The sequence below is a fragment of the Canis lupus genome, chromosome 34, assembly GCF_048164855.1.
Source record: "Canis lupus baileyi chromosome 34, mCanLup2.hap1, whole genome shotgun sequence".
NCBI lineage: Eukaryota > Metazoa > Chordata > Mammalia > Carnivora > Canidae > Canis > Canis lupus.
Window position 1 is genome coordinate 31,861,389 of NC_132871.1, and position 21,711 is coordinate 31,883,099.

Below are 21,711 nucleotides of genomic sequence, written 5' to 3' on the forward strand. Positions count from 1 at the left end.
TCAATTTGATTCGATTCGATTCTTTTCGTTTCAAATCGATTCATTTCGATTTGATTCTTTTCTATTCGATTCGATTCTCTTCGATTCAATTCAATTCGATTCGATTCTCTTCGATTTAATTCAATTCGATTCTTTTCGATTCGATTCCATTCGATTCTTTTCGTTTCAATTCAATTCGATTCTTTTTGTTTCAATTCGATTCTTTTTGATTCTATTCTTTTCCATTCGATTCGAGTCTTTTCTCTTTGATTCGATTCTTTTCGATTCGATTCCTTTCGATTCAATTTGATTCTTTTCGTTTCGATTCTATTCTTTTCTATTCTATTCGATTCACTTGTTTTTTATTCGATTCGATTCAATTCTTTTCATTCCAATTTGATTCGAATCGACTCTTTTCGATTCAATTCCATTCGGTTTGATTCTATTTGTTTCGATTTGATTCTTTTGGATTTCATTAGATTAGATTCTTTTCGATTCGATTCGAATATGTCATTCAATTCGATTCGATTCGGCTCTTTTCAAATCGATTCGTTTCGATTCGATTCTTTGCTATTCGATTTGATTCTTTTCGTTTCAATTTGATTCTTTTCGATTCGATTTAATTCGATTCAATTCTTTTCAGATCGATTCGACTCTTTTCAATTTGATACGATTCGATTCTTTTCGATTTGATTCGACTCAATGCTTTTCGATTCAATTCGTTTCGATTCTTTTCGATTCGATTCAATTCGAGGCTATTCGGTTCTTTTCGATTCCATTAAATTTGATTTGATTCTTTTCTACTCAATTAGATTATTTTCGATTCGTTTCCATACAATTCGATTCTTTTCGATTCGATTCGATTGTTTTCGATTCGATTCAATTTTCTATCAATTCGATTAGATTCTTTTCATTTCAAATCGATTCTTTTCGATTCGATTCAATTAGATTTTTTTGATTCGATTAAATACAATGCGATTCTTTTGTTTCAATTCGATTCTTTTTGATTCGATTGTTTTCGATTCGATTCGATTCAATTCTTTTCATTTCGATTCGATTCATTTCTATTCAATTCTTCGATCTATTCAATTTTTTCGATTCGATTCTTTACGTTTCGAGTCGATTCCTTTCGATTCGATTCTTCTATAATCTATTCAATTCATTTCTTTTCGATTCGATTCAATACAATTGGATTCTTTTCGATTCGATTCCTTACCATTAGATTCTTCTCTATTCGATTCAATTCGATTCTTTTCGTTTCAATTAGATTCGATTCTTTATGCTTTGATTCGATTCGATTCTTTTAATTTCGATTCGATTTTTTTTTCGATTTGATTCTTTCGATTCGATTCGATTCTTTTCACTTCGGTTCGTTTCTTTTCAATTCGATTCGAATCTTTTCGATTCTATTGGATTTGATTCAAATCTTATCGATTTTATTCGATTCAATTCTTTTCTATTCAACTCGATTCTTTTCGATTCGATTCGATTCGACAGTTTTCGTTTCGATTCGATTCTTTTCGATTCGATTTGATTCTTTTCATTTCGATTAGATTCTCTTCGATTCGATTCTTTTCGTTTCGATTAGATTCTTTTCGATTCGATTCGATTCAATTCTTTTCACTTCGACTCGATTCTACTCGGTTCATCTCGAATCGATTCGATTCTTTTTGATTTGATCTATTCGATTCTTTTCGATTCAGTTCGATTCAATTCGATTCTTTTCTATTTGATTCGATTCTTTTCCACTCGATGTGATTTGATTCGTTTTGATTTTTTTCGATTTGTTTCAATTCGAATCTATTCGATTCTTTTCGTTTCAATTCGATTCGATTCTTTTTGATTCAATTCCATTCGATTCGAATAGATTCGATTCTTTTTGATTCGATACGATTCGATTCTTTTCGATGCGAATCACTTCGATTCGATTCTTTTTTATTCGATTCGATTCGATTCTTTTAGATTTGATTCGATACGATTCTTTTCTATTCGATTCTTTTCGATTCGATTCGATTCTTTTCGATTCGATTCGATTCGATTCTTTTCAATTTGATTCGTTTCGATTTGAATCTTTTTGTTTTGATTTGATTTTCTACAATTCGATTCTTTGGATTCGATTCTTTTTGATTTGATTAGATTCGATTCATTTCAATTCAAATCAATTCAATATGATTCGATTCGTTGCAATCTGATTCGATTTTTTCGAATCGATTTGATTCGATTCGATTAGTTTCGATTCGACTCGATTTGATTCGATTCGATTATCCATTCAATTCAATTCCAATTATTCTCAATTCGATTCGATTTGATTATTTTTATTCAATTCTATTATTTTCGATTCGATGCGATTCGATTCGATTCGATTCTTTTCGATTCAATCAATTCGATTTGATTCTTTTCAATTCGATTCGATTCTTTTCGATTTGATTGCATTCGATTCAATTGTTTTCGATTCGATTTGATTCTTTCGATTCGATTCGATTCTTTTCATTACGATTCAATTCAATTCGATTCTTTTCGATTCGATTTGATTCTTTTCGGTTCGATTCGATTCTTTTCGATTCGATTCGATTCGATTCGACACTTTTCGTTTCGATTCGATTCTTTTCGATTCGATTGATTCTTTTCGTTTCGATTAGATTCTCTTTGATTCGATTCTTTTCGATTCCATTTGATTTGATTCTTCTCCATTCGATTCGATTCAATTCTTTTCGAATCGATTCGATAAGAATCTTTTCATTCGATTCAATTCTGTTCGATTCTATTCTATTTGATTCGGTTCATTTCGATTCTTTTCAATTCGATTCTATTCGATTCTTTTCATTTTGATTCGATTCTTTTCGATTCAATTCTTTTCGACTTGGCTTGATTCGATCATTTGGATTCGATTTGTTACATTACGATTCAATTCTTTTCGATTCTGTTCGATTCGATTCTTTCGATTCAGTTCGTTTCGATTCTTTTTGATTCGATTCGATTCTTTTCCATTCGATGATTCGATTAGTTTCGATTTTTCGAATCGTTTCAATTCGATTCAAATTCTTTTCTATTCGATTTGATTCTTTTCGATTCGATTCGATTCTTTTCCATTCGATTCGATTCGTTTCGATTCGATCTTTTTGATTCGACCCGATTCGATTCGAATCTTTTCGATTCGATTCAACTCAACTCAGTTCTTTTCGATTCGATTTTTTCGATTCGATTCTTTTCAATTCGATTCAAATCGATTCATTTCAATTCAATTCTTTCCGATTCGATTCGATTCTTTTCGATTCGATTCGATTCTTTTAATTCGATTCGAGTCTTTTCAATTCGATTCAATTCGATTCTTTTCAATTCAATTCTTTTCGATTCGATTCTTTTCGATTCGATTCGATTTGATTCTTTTCGAATTGATTCGTTTCGATTCGATCTTTTTGATTTGATACGATTCTTGTCGATTCCATTAAATTTGATTCGATTCCTTTCAATTCAATTAGGTTATTTTCGAGTCGATTGAAATCAATTCGATTCTTTTCTATTCGATTCGATTCTTTTCATTTGATTTGATTCTTTTCGATATGATTCGATTCGATTCCATTTGATTTTTTTCGATTTGATTCGATACGATTCTTTTCATTTCGATTCAAATCGATTCTTTTCGATTCTATTCATTTCGATTCGATTCGATTCCTTTTCTTTAGATTCGATTCTTTGCGATTCGATCCTTTTTGATTCGATTCGATTCAATTCGATTTGATTCGATTCGAGTCTTTTTGATTCGAATCGATTCGATTCTTTTTGATTTGAATCAATTCTTTTTGATTCAATTCAATTCTTTTCCATTCGATTCGATTCTTTTCGATTCGATTCTTTTCGATTCGATATTACTCGATTTGATTGTTTTTGATTTGACTCGAATCTTTTCTATTCTATTCATTTCAATTCTTTTCGATTCGATTCGATACGATTAGATTCTTTTCGATTAGATTCGATTCAGTACGGTTCGATTCTTTTCGATTCTATTCAGTTAGATTCTTTTCAATTCGGTTTGATTCTTTTTGTTTCGGTTTGATTCTTTTTGATTCAATTCTTTTTGATTCGATTCAATTCTTTTCATTCCAATTTGATTCGAATCGACTCTTTTCGATTCAATTCCATTCGGTTTGACTCTATTTGTTTCGATTTGATTCTTTTGGATTTCATTAGATTAGATTCTTTTCGATTCGATTCGAATATTTCATTCAATTCGATTCGATTCGGCTCTTTTCAAATCGATTCGATTCGATTCTTTGCTATTCGATTTGATTCTTTTCGTTTCAATTTGATTCTTTTCGATTCGATTCAATTCGATTCAATTCTTTTTAGATCGATTCGATTCTTTTCAATTTGATACGATTCGATTCTTTTCGATTTGATTGGATTCAATGCTTTTCGATTCAATTCGTTTCGATTCTTTTCGATTTGATTCAATTCGATGCTATTCGGTTCTTTTCGATTCCATTAAATTTGATTTGATTCTTTTCTACTCAATTAGATTCTTTTCGATTCGTTTCCATACAATTCGATTCTTTTCGATTCGATTCGATTGTTTTCGATTCGATTCAATTTTCTATCAATTCGATTAGATTCTTTTCATTTCAAATCGATTCTTTTCGATTCGATTCAATTAGATTTTTTTGATTCGATTAAATACAATGCGATTCTTTTGTTTCAATTCGATTGTTTTTGATTCGATTGTTTTCGATTCGATTCGATTCAATTCTTTTCATTTCGATTCGATTCATTTCTATTCAATTCTTTTCGATTCTATTCAATTTTTTCGATTCGATTCTTTTCGTTTCGAGTCGATTCCTTTCGATTCGATTCTTTTATATTCTATTCAATTCGATTCTTTTCGATTCGATTCAATACAAATGGATTCTTTTCGATTCGATTCCTTACCATTAGATCCTTCTCTATTCGATTCAATCGATTCTTTTCGATTCAATTAGATTTGATTCTTTATGCTTTGATTCGATTCGATTCTTTTAATTTCGATTCGATTTTTTTTTCGATTTGATTCTTTTCGATTCGATTTGATTCTTTTAATTCGGTTCGTTTCTTTTCAATTCGATTCGAATCTTTTCGATTCTATTGGATTTGATTCAATTCTTATCGATTTTATTCGATTCGATTCTTTTCTATTCAACTCGATTCTTTTCGATTCGATTCGATTCTTTTCATTTCGATTAGATTCTCTTCGATTCGATTCTTTTCGTTTCGATTCGATTCTTTTCGATTCGATTCGATTCAATGCTTTTCACTTCGACTCGATTCTACTCGATTCATCTCGAATCGATTCGATTCTTTTTGATTTGATCTATTCAATTCAGTTCGATTCAATTCGATTCTTTTCTATTTGATTCGATTCTTTTCCACTCGATGTGATTTGATGCGTTTTGATTTTTTTCGATTTGTTTCAATTCGAATCTATTCGATTCTTTTCGATTCAATTCGATTCGATTCTTTTTGATTCAATTCCATTCGATTCGAATAGATTCGATTGTTTTCGATTCGATACGATTCGATTCTTTTCGATGCGAATCAATTCGATTCGATTCTTTTTTATTCGATTCGATTCGATTCTTTTAGATTTTATTCGATACGATTCTTTTCTATTCGATTCGATTCGTTTTGATTCATTTCGATTCTCTTTGATTTTTTGGATTTGATCTTTTCAATCGATATGATTCGATTCGATTCTTTTCGATTCGATTCTTTTCGATTCAATTCGATTCGATTCTTTTCGATTCGATTCGATTCGATTCTTTTCAATTTGATTCGTTTCGATTTGAATCTTTTTGTTTTGATTTGATTTTCTACAATTCGATTCTTTGGATTCGATTCTTTTTGATTTGATTAGATTCGATTCATTTCAATTCAAATCAATTCAATATGATTCGATTCGTTGCAATCTGATTCGATTTTTTCGAATCGATTTGATTCGATTCGATTAGTTTCGATTCGACTCGATTTGATTCGATTCGATTATCGATTCAATTCAATTCCAATTATTCTCAATTCGATTCGATTTGATTATTTTTATTCAATTCTATTATTTTCGATTCGATGCGATTCGATTCGATTCGATTCTTTTCGATTCAATCAATTCGATTTGATTCTTTTCAATTCGATTCGATTCTTTTCGATTTGATTGCATTCGATTCAATTGTTTTCGATTCGATTTGATTCTTTCGATTCGATTCGATTCTTTTCATTACGATTCAATTCAATTCGATTCTTTTCGATTCGATTTGATTCTTTTCGGTTCGATTCGATTCTTTTCGATTCGATTCGATTCGATTCGACACTTTTCGTTTCGATTCGATTCTTTTCGATTCGATTGATTCTTTTCGTTTCGATTAGATTCTCTTTGATTCGATTCTTTTCGATTCCATTTGATTTGATTCTTCTCCATTCGATTCGATTCAATTCTTTTCGAATCGATTCGATAAGAATCTTTTCATTCGATTCAATTCTGTTCGATTCTATTCTATTTGATTCGGTTCATTTCGATTCTTTTCAATTCGATTCTATTCGATTCTTTTCATTTTGATTCGATTCTTTTCGATTCAATTCTTTTCGACTTGGCTTGATTCGATCATTTGGATTTGATTTGTTACAGTACGATTCAATTCTTTTCGATTCTGTTCGATTCGATTCTTTCGATTCAGTTCGTTTCGATTCTTTTTGATTCGATTCGATTCTTTTCCATTCGATGATTCGATTAGTTTCGATTTTTCGAATCGTTTCAATTCGATTCAAATTCTTTTCTATTCGATTTGATTCTTTTAGATTCGATTCGATTCTTTTCCATTCGATTTAATTCGTTTCGATTCGATCTTTTTGATTCGACCCGATTCGATTCGAATCTTTTCGATTCGATTCAACTCAACTCAGTTCTTTTCGATTCGATTTTTTCGATTCGATTCTTTTCAATTCGATTCAAATCGATTCATTTCAATTCAATTCTTTCCGATTCGATTCGATTCTTTTCGATTCGATTCGATTCTTTTAATTCGATTCGAGTCTTTTCAATTCGATTCAATTCGATTCTTTTCAATTCAATTCTTTTCGATTCGGTTCTTTTCGATTCGATTCGATTTGATTCTTTTCGAATTGATTCGTTTCGATTCGATCTTTTTGATTTGATACGATTCTTGTCGATTCCATTAAATTTGATTCGATTCCTTTCAATTCAATTAGGTTATTTTCGAGTCGATTGAAATCAATTCGATTCTTTTCTATTCGATTCGATTCTTTTCATTTGATTTGATTCTTTTCGATACGATTCGATTCGATTCCATTTGATTTTTTTCGATTTGATTCGATACGATTCTTTTCATTTCGATTCAAATCGATTCTTTTCGATTCTATTCATTTCGATTCGATTCGATTCCTTTTCTTTAGATTCGATTCTTTGCGATTCGATCCTTTTTGATTCGATTCGATTCAATTCGATTTGATTCGATTCGAGTCTTTTTGATTCGAATCGATTCGATTCTTTTTGATTTGAATCAATTCTTTTTGATTCAATTCAATTCTTTTCCATTCGATTCGATTCTTTTCGATTCGATTCTTTTCGATTCGATATTACTCGATTTGATTGTTTTTGATTTGACTCGAATCTTTTCTATTCTATTCATTTCAATTCTTTTCGATTCGATTCGATACGATTAGATTCTTTTCGATTAGATTCGATTCAGTACGGTTCGATTCTTTTCGATTCTATTCAGTTAGATTCTTTTCAATTCGGTTTGATTCTTTTTGTTTCGGTTTGATTCTTTTTGATTCAATTCTTTTTGATTCGATTCAATTCTTTTCATTCCAATTTGATTCGAATCGACTCTTTTCGATTCAATTCCATTCGGTTTGACTCTATTTGTTTCGATTTGATTCTTTTGGATTTCATTAGATTAGATTCTTTTCGATTCGATTCGAATATTTCATTCAATTCGATTCGATTCGGCTCTTTTCAAATCGATTCGATTCGATTCTTTGCTATTCGATTTGATTCTTTTCGTTTCAATTTGATTCTTTTCGATTCGATTCAATTCGATTCAATTCTTTTTAGATCGATTCGATTCTTTTCAATTTGATACGATTCGATTCTTTTCGATTTGATTGGATTCAATGCTTTTCGATTCAATTCGTTTCGATTCTTTTCGATTTGATTCAATTCGATGCTATTCGGTTCTTTTCGATTCCATTAAATTTGATTTGATTCTTTTCTACTCAATTAGATTCTTTTCGATTCGTTTCCATACAATTCGATTCTTTTCGATTCGATTCGATTGTTTTCGATTCGATTCAATTTTCTATCAATTCGATTAGATTCTTTTCATTTCAAATCGATTCTTTTCGATTCGATTCAATTAGATTTTTTTGATTCGATTAAATACAATGCGATTCTTTTGTTTCAATTCGATTCTTTTTGATTCGATTGTTTTCGATTCGATTCGATTCAATTCTTTTCATTTCGATTCGATTCATTTCTATTCAATTCTTTTCGATTCTATTCAATTTTTTCGATTCGATTCTTTTCGTTTCGAGTCGATTCCTTTCGATTCGATTCTTTTATATTCTATTCAATTCGATTCTTTTCGATTCGATTCAATACAAATGGATTCTTTTCGATTCGATTCCTTACCATTAGATCCTTCTCTATTCGATTCAATCGATTCTTTTCGATTCAATTAGATTTGATTCTTTATGCTTTGATTCGATTCGATTCTTTTAATTTCGATTCGATTTTTTTTTTCGATTTGATTCTTTTCGATTCGATTTGATTCTTTTAATTCGGTTCGTTTCTTTTCAATTCGATTCGAATCTTTTCGATTCTATTGGATTTGATTCAATTCTTATCGATTTTATTCGATTCGATTCTTTTCTATTCAACTCGATTCTTTTCGATTCGATTCGATTCTTTTCATTTCGATTAGATTCTCTTCGATTCGATTCTTTTCGTTTCGATTCGATTCTTTTCGATTCGATTCGATTCAATGCTTTTCACTTCGACTCGATTCTACTCGATTCATCTCGAATCGATTCGATTCTTTTTGATTTGATCTATTCGATTCAGTTCGATTCAATTCGATTCTTTTCTATTTGATTCGATTCTTTTCCACTCGATGTGATTTGATGCGTTTTGATTTTTTTCGATTTGTTTCAATTCGAATCTATTCGATTGTATTCGATTCAATTCGATTCGATTCTTTTTGATTCAATTCCATTCGATTCGAATAGATTCGATTGTTTTCGATTCGATACGATTCGATTCTTTTCGATGCGAATCAATTCGATTCGATTCTTTTTTATTCGATTCGATTCGATTCTTTTAGATTTGATTCGATACGATTCTTTTCTATTCGATTCGATTCGTTTTGATTCATTTCGATTCTCTTTGATTTTTTGGATTTGATCTTTTCAATCGATATGATTCGATTCGATTCTTTTCGATTCGATTCTTTTCGATTCAATTCGATTCGATTCTTTTCGATTCGATTCGATTCGATTCTTTTCAATTTGATTCGTTTCGATTTGAATCTTTTTGTTTTGATTTGATTTTCTACAATTCGATTCTTTGGATTCGATTCTTTTTGATTTGATTAGATTCGATTCATTTCAATTCAAATCAATTCAATATGATTCGATTCGTTGCAATCTGATTCGATTTTTTCGAATCGATTTGATTCGATTCGATTAGTTTCGATTCGACTCGATTTGATTCGATTCGATTATCGATTCAATTCAATTCCAATTATTCTCAATTCGATTCGATTTGATTATTTTTATTCAATTCTATTATTTTCGATTCGATGCGATTCGATTCGATTCGATTCTTTTCGATTCAATCAATTCGATTTGATTCTTTTCAATTCGATTCGATTCTTTTCGATTTGATTGCATTCGATTCAATTGTTTTCGATTCGATTTGATTCTTTCGATTCGATTCGATTCTTTTCATTACGATTCAATTCAATTCGATTCTTTTCGATGCGATTTGATTCTTTTCGGTTCGATTCGATTCTTTTCGATTCGATTCGATTCGACACTTTTCGTTTCGATTCGATTCTTTTCGATTCGATTGATTCTTTTCGTTTCGATTAGATTCTCTTTGATTCGATTCTTTTCGATTCAATTTGGTTTGATTCTTCTCCATTCGATTCGATTCAATTCTTTTCGAATCGATTCGATAAGAATCTTTTCATTCGATTCAATTCTGTTCGATTCTATTCTATTTGATTCGGTTCATTTCGATTCTTTTCAATTCGATTCTATTCGATTCTTTTCATTTTGATTCGATTCTTTTCGATTCAATTCTTTTCGACTTGGCTTGATTCGATCATTTGGATTCGATTTGTTACATTACGATTCAATTCTTTTCGATTCTGTTCGATTCGATTCTTTCGATTCAGTTCGTTTCGATTCTTTTTGATTCGATTCGATTCTTTTCCATTCGATGATTCGATTAGTTTCGATTTTTCGAATCGTTTCAATTCGATTCAAATTCTTTTCTATTCGATTTGATTCTTTTCGATTCGATTCGATTCTTTTCCATTCGATTCGATTCGTTTCGATTCGATCTTTTTGATTCGACCCGATTCGATTCGAATCTTTTCGATTCGATTCAACTCAACTCAGTTCTTTTCGATTCGATTTTTTCTTTTTTTTTTTTTTTTTTTTTTTTTTTTTTAATTTTTATTTATTTATGATAGTCGCAGAGAGAGAGAGAGGCAGAGACACAGACAGAGGGAGAAGCAGGCTCCATGCACCGGGAGCCCGATGTGGGATTCGATCCCGGGTCTCCAGGATCGCGCCCTGGGCCAAAGGCAGGCGCCAAACCGCTGCGCCACCCAGGGATCCCGATTCGATTTTTTCGATTCGATTCTTTTCAATTCGATTCAAATCGATTCATTTCAATTCAATTCTTTCCGATTCGATTCGATTCTTTTCGATTCGATTCGATTCTTTTAATTCGATTCGAGTCTTTTCAATTCGATTCAATTCGATTCTTTTCAATTCAATTCTTTTCGATTCGATTCTTTTCGATTCGATTCGATTTGATTCTTTTCGAATTGATTCGTTTCGATTCGATCTTTTTGATTTGATACGATTCTTGTCGATTCCATTAAATTTGATTCGATTCCTTTCAATTCAATTAGGTTATTTTCGAGTCGATTGAAATCAATTCGATTCTTTTCTATTCGATTCGATTCTTTTCATTTGATTTGATTCTTTTCGATACGATTCGATTCGATTCCATTTGATTTTTTTCGATTTGATTCGATACGATTATTTTCATTTCGATTCAAATCGATTCTTTTCGATTCTATTCATTTCGATTCGATTCGATTCCTTTTCTTTAGATTCGATTCTTTGCGATTCGATCCTTTTTGATTCGATTCGATTCAATTCGATTTGATTCGATTCGAGTCTTTTCGATTCGAATCGATTCGATTCTTTTTGATTTGAATCAATTCTTTTTGATTCAATTCAATTCTTTTCCATTCGATTCGATTCTTTTCGATTCGATTCTTTTCGATTCGATATTACTCGATTTGATTGTTTTTGATTTGACTCGAATCTTTTCTATTCTATTCATTTCAATTCTTTTCGATTCGTTTCGATACGATTAGATTCTTTTCGATTAGATTCGATTCAGTACGGTTCGATTCTTTTCGATTCTATTCAGTTAGATTCTTTTCAATTCGGTTTGATTCTTTTTGTTTCGGTTTGATTCTTTTTGATTCAATTCTTTTTGATTCGATTCAATTCTTTTCATTCCAATTTGATTCGAATCGACTCTTTTCGATTCAATTCCATTCGGTTTGACTCTATTTGTTTCGATTTGATTCTTTTGGATTTCATTAGATTAGATTCTTTTCGATTCGATTCGAATATTTCATTCAATTCGATTCGATTCGGCTCTTTTCAAATCGATTCGATTCGATTCTTTGCTATTCGATTTGATTCTTTTCGTTTCAATTTGATTCTTTTCGATTCGATTCAATTCGATTCAATTCTTTTCAGATCGATTCGATTCTTTTCAATTTGATACGATTCGATTCTTTTCGATTTGATTGGATTCAATGCTTTTCGATTCAATTCGTTTCGATTCTTTTCGATTCGATTCAATTCGATGCTATTCGGTTCTTTTCGATTCCATTAAATTTGATTTGATTCTTTTCTACTCAATTAGATTCTTTTCGATTCGTTTCCATACAATTCGATTCTTTTCGATTCGATTCGATTGTTTTCGATTCGATTCAATTTTCTATCAATTCGATTAGATTCTTTTCATTTCAAATCGATTCTTTTCGATTCGATTCAATTAGATTTTTTTGATTCGATTAAATACAATGCGATTCTTTTGTTTCAATTCGATTCTTTTTGATTCGATTGTTTTCGATTCGATTCAATTCTTTTCATTTCGATTCGATTCATTTCTATTCAATTCTTTTCGATTCTATTCAATTTTTTCGATTCGATTCTTTTCGTTTCGAGTCGATTCCTTTCGATTCGATTCTTTTATATTCTATTCAATTCGATTCTTTTCGATTCGATTCAATACAAATGGATTCTTTTCGATTCGATTCCTTACCATTAGATCGTTCTCTATTCGATTCAATCGATTCTTTTCGATTCAATTAGATTTGATTCTTTATGCTTTGATTCGATTCGATTCTTTTAATTTCGATTCGATTTTTTTTTTCGATTTGATTCTTTTCGATTCGATTTGATTCTTTTCAATTCGGTTCGTTTCTTTTCAATTCGATTCGAATCTTTTCGATTCTATTGGATTTGATTCAATTCTTATCGATTTTATTCGATTCGATTCTTTTCTATTCAACTCGATTCTTTTCGATTCGATTCGAATCGACACTTTTCGTTTCGATTCGATTCTTTTCGATTCGATTTGATTATTTCATTTCGATTTGATTCTCTTCGATTCGATTCTTTTCGTTTCGATTCGATTCTTTTCGATTCGATTCGATTCAATTCTTTTCACTTCGACTCGATTCTACTCGATTCATTTCGAATCGATTCGATTCTTTTTGATTTGATCTATTAGATTCTTTTCGATTCAGTTCGATTCAATTCGATTCTTTTCTATTTGATTCGATTCTTTTCCACTCGATGTGATTTGATTCGTTTTGATTTTTTTCGATTTGTTTCAATTCGAATCTATTCGATTGTTTTCGATTCAATTCGATTCGATTCTTTTTGATTCAATTCCATTCGATTCGAATAGATTCGATTCTTTTCGATTCGATACGATTCGATTCTTTTCGATGCGAATCAATTCGATTAGATTCTTTTTTATTCGATTCGATTCGATTCTTTTAGATTTGATTCGATACGATTCTTTTCTATTCGATTCGATTCGTTTTGATTCATTTCGATTCTCTTTGATTTTTTTGATTTGATCTTTTCAATCGATATGATTCGATTCGATTCTTTTCGATTCGATTCTTTTCGATTCGATTCTTTTCGATTCGATTCGATTCGATTCGTTTCAATTCGATCTTTTTGATTCGACACGATTCGATTCGAATCTTTTCGATTCGATTCAACTCAACTCAGTTCTTTTCGATTCGATTTTTTCGATTCGATTCTTTTCAATTCGATTCAAATCGATTCATTCCAATTCAATTCTTTCCGATTCGATTCGATTCTTTTCGATTCGATTCGATTCTTTTAATTCGATTCGAGTCTTTTCAATTCGATTCATTTCGATTCTTTTCAATTCAATTCTTTTCGATTCGATTCTTTTCGATTCGATTCGATTTGATTCTTTTCGAATTGATTCATTTCGATTCGATCTTTTTGATTTGATACGATTCTTGTCGATTCCATTTAATTTGATTCGATTCCTTTCAATTCAATTAGACTGTTTTCGAGTCGATTGAAATCAATTCGATTCTTTTCTATTCGATTCGATTCTTTTCATTTGATTTGATTCTTTTCGATACGATTCGATTCGATTCCATTTGATTTTTTTCGATTTGATTCGATACGATTCTTTTCATTTCGATTCAAATCGATTCTTTTCGATTCTATTCGTTTCGATTCGATTCGATTCCTTTTCTTTAGATTCGATTCTTTGCGATTCGATCCTTTTTGATTCGATTCGATTCTTTTCGATTCTTTTCGATTCGAGTCTTTTCGATTCGAATCGATTCGATTCTTTTTGATTTGAATCAATTCTTTTTGATTCAATTCAATTCTTTTCCATTCGATTCGATTCTTTTCGATTCGATTCTTTTCGATTCGATATTACTCGATTTGATTGTTTTTGATTTGACTCGAATCTTTTCTATTCTATTCATTTCAATTCTTTTCGATTCGATTCGATACGATTAGATTCTTTTCGATTAGATTCGATTCAGTACGGTTCGATTCTTTTCGATTCTATTCAGTTAGATTCTTTTCAATTCGGTTTGATTCTTTTTGTTTCGGTTTGATTCTTTTTGATTCAATTCTTTTTGATTCGATTCAATTCTTTTCATTCAATTTGATTCGATTCGATTCTTTTCGTTTCAAATCGATTCATTTCGATTTGATTCTTTTCTATTCGATTCGATTCAATTCAATTCGATTCTCTTCGATTTAATTCAATTCGATTCTTTTCGATTCGATTCCATTCGATTCTTTTCGATTCAATTCAATTCGATTCTTTTTGTTTCAATTCGATTCTTTTTGATTCTATTCTTTTCCATTCGATTCGTCTTTTCTCTTTGATTCGATTCTTTTCGATTCGATTCCTTTCGATTCAATTTGATTCTTTTCGTTTCGATTCTATTCTTTTCTATTCTATTCGATTCACTTGTTTTTTATTCGATTCGATTCAATTCTTTTCATTCCAATTTGATTCGAATCGACTCTTTTCGATTCAATTCCATTCGGTTTGATTCTATTTGTTTCGATTTGATTCTTTTGGATTTCATTAGATTAGATTCTTTTCGATTCGATTCGAATATTTCATTCAATTCGATTCGATTCTGCTCGTTTCAAATCGATTCGTTTCGATTCGATTCTTTGCTATTCGATTTGATTCTTTTCGTTTCAATTTGATTCTTTTCGATTCGATTCAATTCGATTCAATTCTTTTCAGATCGATTCGATTCTTTTCAATTTGATACGATTCGATTCTTTTCGATTTGATTCGACTCAATGCCTTTCGATTCAATTCGTTTCGATTCTTTTCGATTCGATTCAATTCGATGCTGTTCGGTTCTTTTCGATTCCATTAAATTTGATTTGATTCTTTTCTACTCAATTAGATTCTTTTCGATTCGTTTCCATACAATTCGATTCTTTTCGATTCGATTCGATTGTTTTCGATTCGATTCAATTTTCAATCAATTCGATTAGATTCTTTTCATTTCAAATCGATTCTTTTCGATTCGATACAATTAGATTTTTTTGATTCGATTAAATACAATGCGATTCTTTTGTTTCAATTCGATTCTTTTTGATTCGATTGTTTTCGATTCGATTCGATTCAATTCTTTTCATTTCGATTCGATTCATTTCTATTCAATTCTTCAATCTATTCAATTTTTTCGATTCGATTCTTTACGTTTCGAGTCGATTCCTTTCGATTCGATTCTTTTAAAATCTATTCAATTCATTTCTTTTCGATTCGATTCAATACAATTGGATTCTTTTCGATTCGATTCCTTACCATTAGATTCTTCTCTATTTGATTCAATCGATTCTTTCGATTCAATTAGATTCGATTCTTTATGCTTTGATTCGATTCGATTCTTTTAATTTCGATTCGATTTTTTTTTCGATTTGATTCTTTCGATTCGATTCGATTCTTTTCACTTCGGTTCGTTTCTTTTCAATTCGATTCGAATCTTTTCGATTCTATTGGATTTGATTCAAATCTTATCGATTTTATTCGATTCAATTCTTTTCAATTCAACTCGATTCTTTTCGATTCGATTCGATTCGACAGTTTTCGTTTCGATTCGATTCTTTTCGATTCGATTTGATTCTTTTCATTTCGATTAGATTCTCTTCGATTCGATTCTTTTCGTTTCGATTAGATTCTTTTCGATTCGATTCGATTCAATTCTTTTCACTTCGACTCGATTCTACTCGATTCATTTCGAATCGATTCGATTCTTTTTGATTTGATCTATTCGATTCTTTTCGATTCAGTTCGATTCAATTCGATTCTTTTCTATTTGATTCGATTCTTTTCCACTCGATGTGATTTGATTCGTTTTCATTTTTTTCGATTTGTTTCAATTCGAATCTATTCGATTCTTTTCGTTTCAATTCGATTCGATTCTTTTTGATTCAATTCCATTCGATTCGAATAGATTCGATTCTTTTCGATTCGATACGATTCGATTCTTTTCGATGCGAATCAATTCGATTCGATTTTTTTTTATTCGATTCGATTCGATTCTTTTAGATTTGATTCGATACGATTCTTTTCTATTCGATTCTTTTCGATTCGATTCGATTCTTTTCGATTCGATTCGATTCGATTCTTTTCAATTTGATTCGTTTCGATTTGAATCTTTTTGTTTTGATTTGATTTTCTACAATTCGATTCTTTGGATTCGATTCTTTTTGATTTGATTAGATTCGATTCATTTCAATTCAAATCAATTCAATATGATTCGATTCGTTGCAATCTGATTCCATTTTTTCGAATCGATTTGATTCGATTCGATTAGTTTCGATTCGACTCGATTTGATTCGATTCGATTATCGATTCAATTCAATTCCAATTATTCTCAATTCGATTCGATTATTTTTATTCAATTCTATTATTTTCGATTCGATGCGATTCGATTCGATTCGATTCTTTTCGATTCAATCAATTCGATTTGATTCTTTTCAATTCGATTCGATTCTTTTCGATTTGATTGCATTCGATTCAATTGTTTTCGATTCGATTTGATTCTTTCGATTCGATTCGATTCTTTTCATTACGATTCAATTCAATTCGATTCTTTTCGATTCGATTTGATTCTTTTCGGTTCGATTCGATTCTTTTCGATTCGATTCGACACTTTTCGTTTCGATTCGATTCTTTTCGATTCGATTGATTCTTTTCGTTTCGATTAGATTCTCTTTGATTCGATTCTTTTCGATTCCATTTGATTTGATTCTTCTCCATTCGATTCGATTCAATTCTTTTCGAATCGATTCGATAAGATTCTTTTCATTCGATTCAATTCTGTTCGATTCTATTCTATTTGATTCGGTTCAATTCGATTCTTTTCAATTCGATTCTATTCGATTCTTTTCATTTTGATTCGATTCTTTTCGATTCAATTCTTTTCGACTTGGCTTGATTCGATCATTTGGATTCGATTTGTTACATTACGATTCAATTCTTTTCGATTCTGTTCGATTCGATTCTTTCGATTCAGTTCGTTTCGATTGTTTTTGATTCGATTCGATTCTTTTCCATTCGATGATTCGATTAGTTTCGATTTTTTCGAATCGTTTCAATTCGATTCAAATTCTTTTCTATTCGATTTGATTCTTTGCTATCTATTCGATTCTTTTCGATTCGATTCGATTCGATTCGTTTCGATTCCATCTTTTTGATTCGACACGATTCGATTCGAATCTTTTCGATTCGATTCAACTCAACTCAGTTCTTTTCGATTCGATTTTTTCGATTCGATTCTTTTCAATTCGATTCAAATCGATTCATTTCAATTCAATTCTTTCCGATTCGATTCGATTCTTTTCGATTCGATTCTTTTAATACGATTCGAGTCTTTTCAATTCGATTCAATTCGATTCTTTTCAATTCAATTCTTTTCGATTCGATTCTTTTCGATTCGATTCGATTTGATTCTTTTCGAATTGATTCGATCTTTTTGATTTGATACGATTCTTCTCGATTCCCTTAAATTTGATTCGATTCCTTTCAATTCAATTAGGTTATTTTCGAGTCGATTCCAATCAATTCGATTCTTTTCTATTCGATTCGATTCTTTTCATTTGATTTGATTCTTTTCGATACGATTCGATTCGATTTCATTTGATTTTTTTCGAATTGATTCGATACGATTCTTTTCATTTGGATTCAAATCGATTCTTTTCGATTCTATTCGTTTCGATTCGATTCGATTCCTTTTCTTTAGATTCGATTCTTTGCGATTCGATCCTTTTTGATTCGATTCGATTCTTTTCGATTCGATTCGATTTCAGTCTTTTCGATTCGAATCGATTCGATTCTTTTTGATTTGAATCTATTCTTTTTGATTCAATTCAATTCTTTTCCATTCGATTCGATTCTTTTCGATTCAATTCTTTTCGATTCGATTCAATTTGATTCTTTTCGAATTGATTCATTTCGATTCGATCTTTTTGATTTGATACGATTCTTGTCGATTCCATTTAATTTGATTCGATTCCTTTCAATTCAATTAGGTTATTTTCGAGTCGATTCCAATCAATTCGATTCTTTTCTATTCGATTCGATTCTTTTCATTTGATTTGATTCTTTTCGATACGATTCGATTCGATTCCATTTGATTTTTTTCGATTTGTTTCGATACGATTCTTTTCATTTCGATTCAAATCGATTCTTAACGATTCTATTTGTTTCGATTCGATTCGATTCCTTTTCTTTAGATTCGATTCTTTGCGATTCGATCCTTTTAGATTCGATTCGATTCTTTTCGATTCGATTCGATTCGAGTCTTTTCGATTCGAATCGATTCGATTCTTTTTGATTTGAATCAATTCTTTTTGATTCAATTCAATTCTTTTCCATTCGATTCGATTATTTTCGATTCGATTCATTTCGATTCGATATTACTCGATTTGATTGTTTTTGATTTGATTCGAATCTTTTCTATTCTATTCATTTCAATTCTTTTCGATTCGATTCGATACGATTAGATTCTTTTCGATTGGATTCGATTCAGTACGATTTGATTCTTTTTGATTCTATTCAGTTAGATTCTTTTCAATTCGGTTTGATTCTTTTTCATTCAATTCTTTTTGATTCGATTCAATTCTTTTCATTCCAATTTGATTCGAATCGACTCTTTTCGATTCAATACCATTCGGTTTGATTCTATTTGTTTCGATTAGATTCTTTTGGATTTCATTAGATTAGATTCTTTTCGATTCGATTCGAATATTTCATTCAATTCGATTCGATTCTGCTCGTTTCAAATCGATTCGTTTCGATTCGATTCTTTGCTATTCGATTTGATTCTTTTCGTTTCAATTTGATTCTTTTCGATTCGATTCAATTCGATTCAATTCTTTTCAGATCGATTCGATTCTTTTCAATTTGATACGATTCAATTCTTTTCGATTGGATTCGATTCAATGCTTTTCGATTCAATTCGTTTCGATTCTTTTCGATTCGATTCAATTCGATTCTATTCGGTTCTTTTCGATTCCATTAAATTTGATTTGATTCTTTTCTACTCAATTAGATTATTTTCGATTCGTTTCCATACAATTCGATTCTTTTCGATTCGATTCGATTGTTTTCGATTCGATTCAATTTTCTATCAATTCGATTAGATTCTTTTCATTTCAAATCGATTCTTTTCGATTCGATTCAATTAGATTTTTTGATTCGATTAAACACAATGCCATTCTTTTGTTTCAATTCGATTGTTTTTCATTCGATTGTTTTCGATTCGATTCGATTCAATTCTTTTCATTTCGATTCGATTCATTTCTATTCAATTCTTTTCGATTCTATTCAATTTTTTCGATTCGATTCTTTACGTTTCGAGTCGATTCCTTTCGATTCGATTCTTTTATAATCTATTCAATTCATTTCTTTTCGCTTCGATTCAATACAATTGGATTCTTTTCGATTCGATTCCTTACCATTAGATTCTTCTCTATTCGATTCAATTCGATTCTTTTCGTTTCAATTAGATTCGATTCTTTATGCTTTGATTCGATTCGATTCTTTTAATTTCGATTCGATTTTTTTTCGATTTGATTCTTTCGATTCGATTCGATTCTTTTCACTTCGGTTCGTTTCTTTTCAATTCGATTCGAATCTTTTCGATTCAATTGGATTTGATTCAATTCTTATCGATTTTATTCGATTCGATTCTTTTCTATTCAATTCAACTCGATTCTTTTCGATTCGATTCGATTCGACAGTTTTCATTTCGATTCGATTCTTTTCGATTCGATTTGATTCTTTTCATTTCGATTAGATTCTCTTCGATTCGATTCTTTTCGTTTCGATTCGATTCTTTTCGATTCGATTCGATTCAATTCTTTTCACTTCGACTCAATTCTACTCGATTCATTTCGAATCGATTCGATTCTTTTTGATTTGATCTATTCGATTCTTTTCGATTCAGTTCGATTCAATTCGATTCTTTTCTATTTGATTCGATTCTTTTCCACTCGATGTGATTTGATGCGTTTTGATTTTTTTCGATTTGTTTCAATTCGAATCTATTCGATTGTTTTCGATTCAATTCGATTCGATTCTTTTTGATTCAATTCCATTCGATTCGAATAGATTCGATTGTTTTCGATTCGATACGATTCGATTCTTTTCGATGCGAATCAATTCGATTCGATTCTTTTTTATTCGATTCGATTCGATTCTTTTAGATTTGATTCGATACGATTCTTTTCTATTCGATTCTTTTCGATTCGATTCGATTCTTTTTGATTCGATTCGATTCGATTCTTTTCAATTTGATTCGTTTCGATTTGAATCATTTTGTTTTGATTTGATTTTCTACAATTCGATTCTTTGGATTCGATTCTTTTTGATTTGATTAGATTCGATTCATTTCAATTCAAATCAATTGAATATGATTCGATTCGTTGCAATCTGATTCGATTTTTTCGACTCGATTTGATTCGATTCGATTATCGATTCAATTCAATTCCAATTATTCTCAATTCGATTCGATTTAATTATTTTTATTCAATTCTATTATTTTCGATTCGATGCGATTCGATTCATTCGATTCTTTTCGATTCAATCAATTCGATTTGATTCTTTTCAATTCGATTCGATTCTTTTCGATTTGATTGCATTCGATTCAATTGTTTTCGATTCGATTTGATTCTTTCGATTCGATTCGATTCTTTTCATTACGATTCAATTCAATTCGATTCTTTTCGATTCGATTTGATTCTTTTCGGTTCGATTCGATTCTTCGATTCGATTCGATTCGACACTTTTCGTTTCGATTCGATTCTTTTCGATTCGATTGATTCTTTTCGTTTCGATTAGATTCTCTTTGATTCGATTCTTTTCGATTCCATTTGATTTGATTCTTCTCCATTCGATTCGATTCAATTCTTTTCGAATCGATTCGATAAGATTCTTTTCATTCGATTCAATTCTGTTCGATTCTATTCTATTTGATTCGGTTCAATTCGATTCTTTTCAATTCGATTCTATTCGATTCTTTTCATTTTGATTCGATTCTTTTCGATTCAATTCTTTTCGACTTGGCTTGATTCGATCATTTGGATTCGATTTGTTACATTACGATTCAATTCTTTTCGATTCTGTTCGATTCGATTCTTTCGATTCAGTTCGTTTCGATTCTTTTTGATTCGATTCGATTCTTTTCCATTCGATGATTCGATTAGTTTCGATTTTTTCGAATCGTTTCAATTCGATTCAAATTCTTTTCTATTCGATTTGATTCTTTGCTATCTATTCGATTCTTTTCGATTCGATTCGATTCGATTCGTTTCGATTCC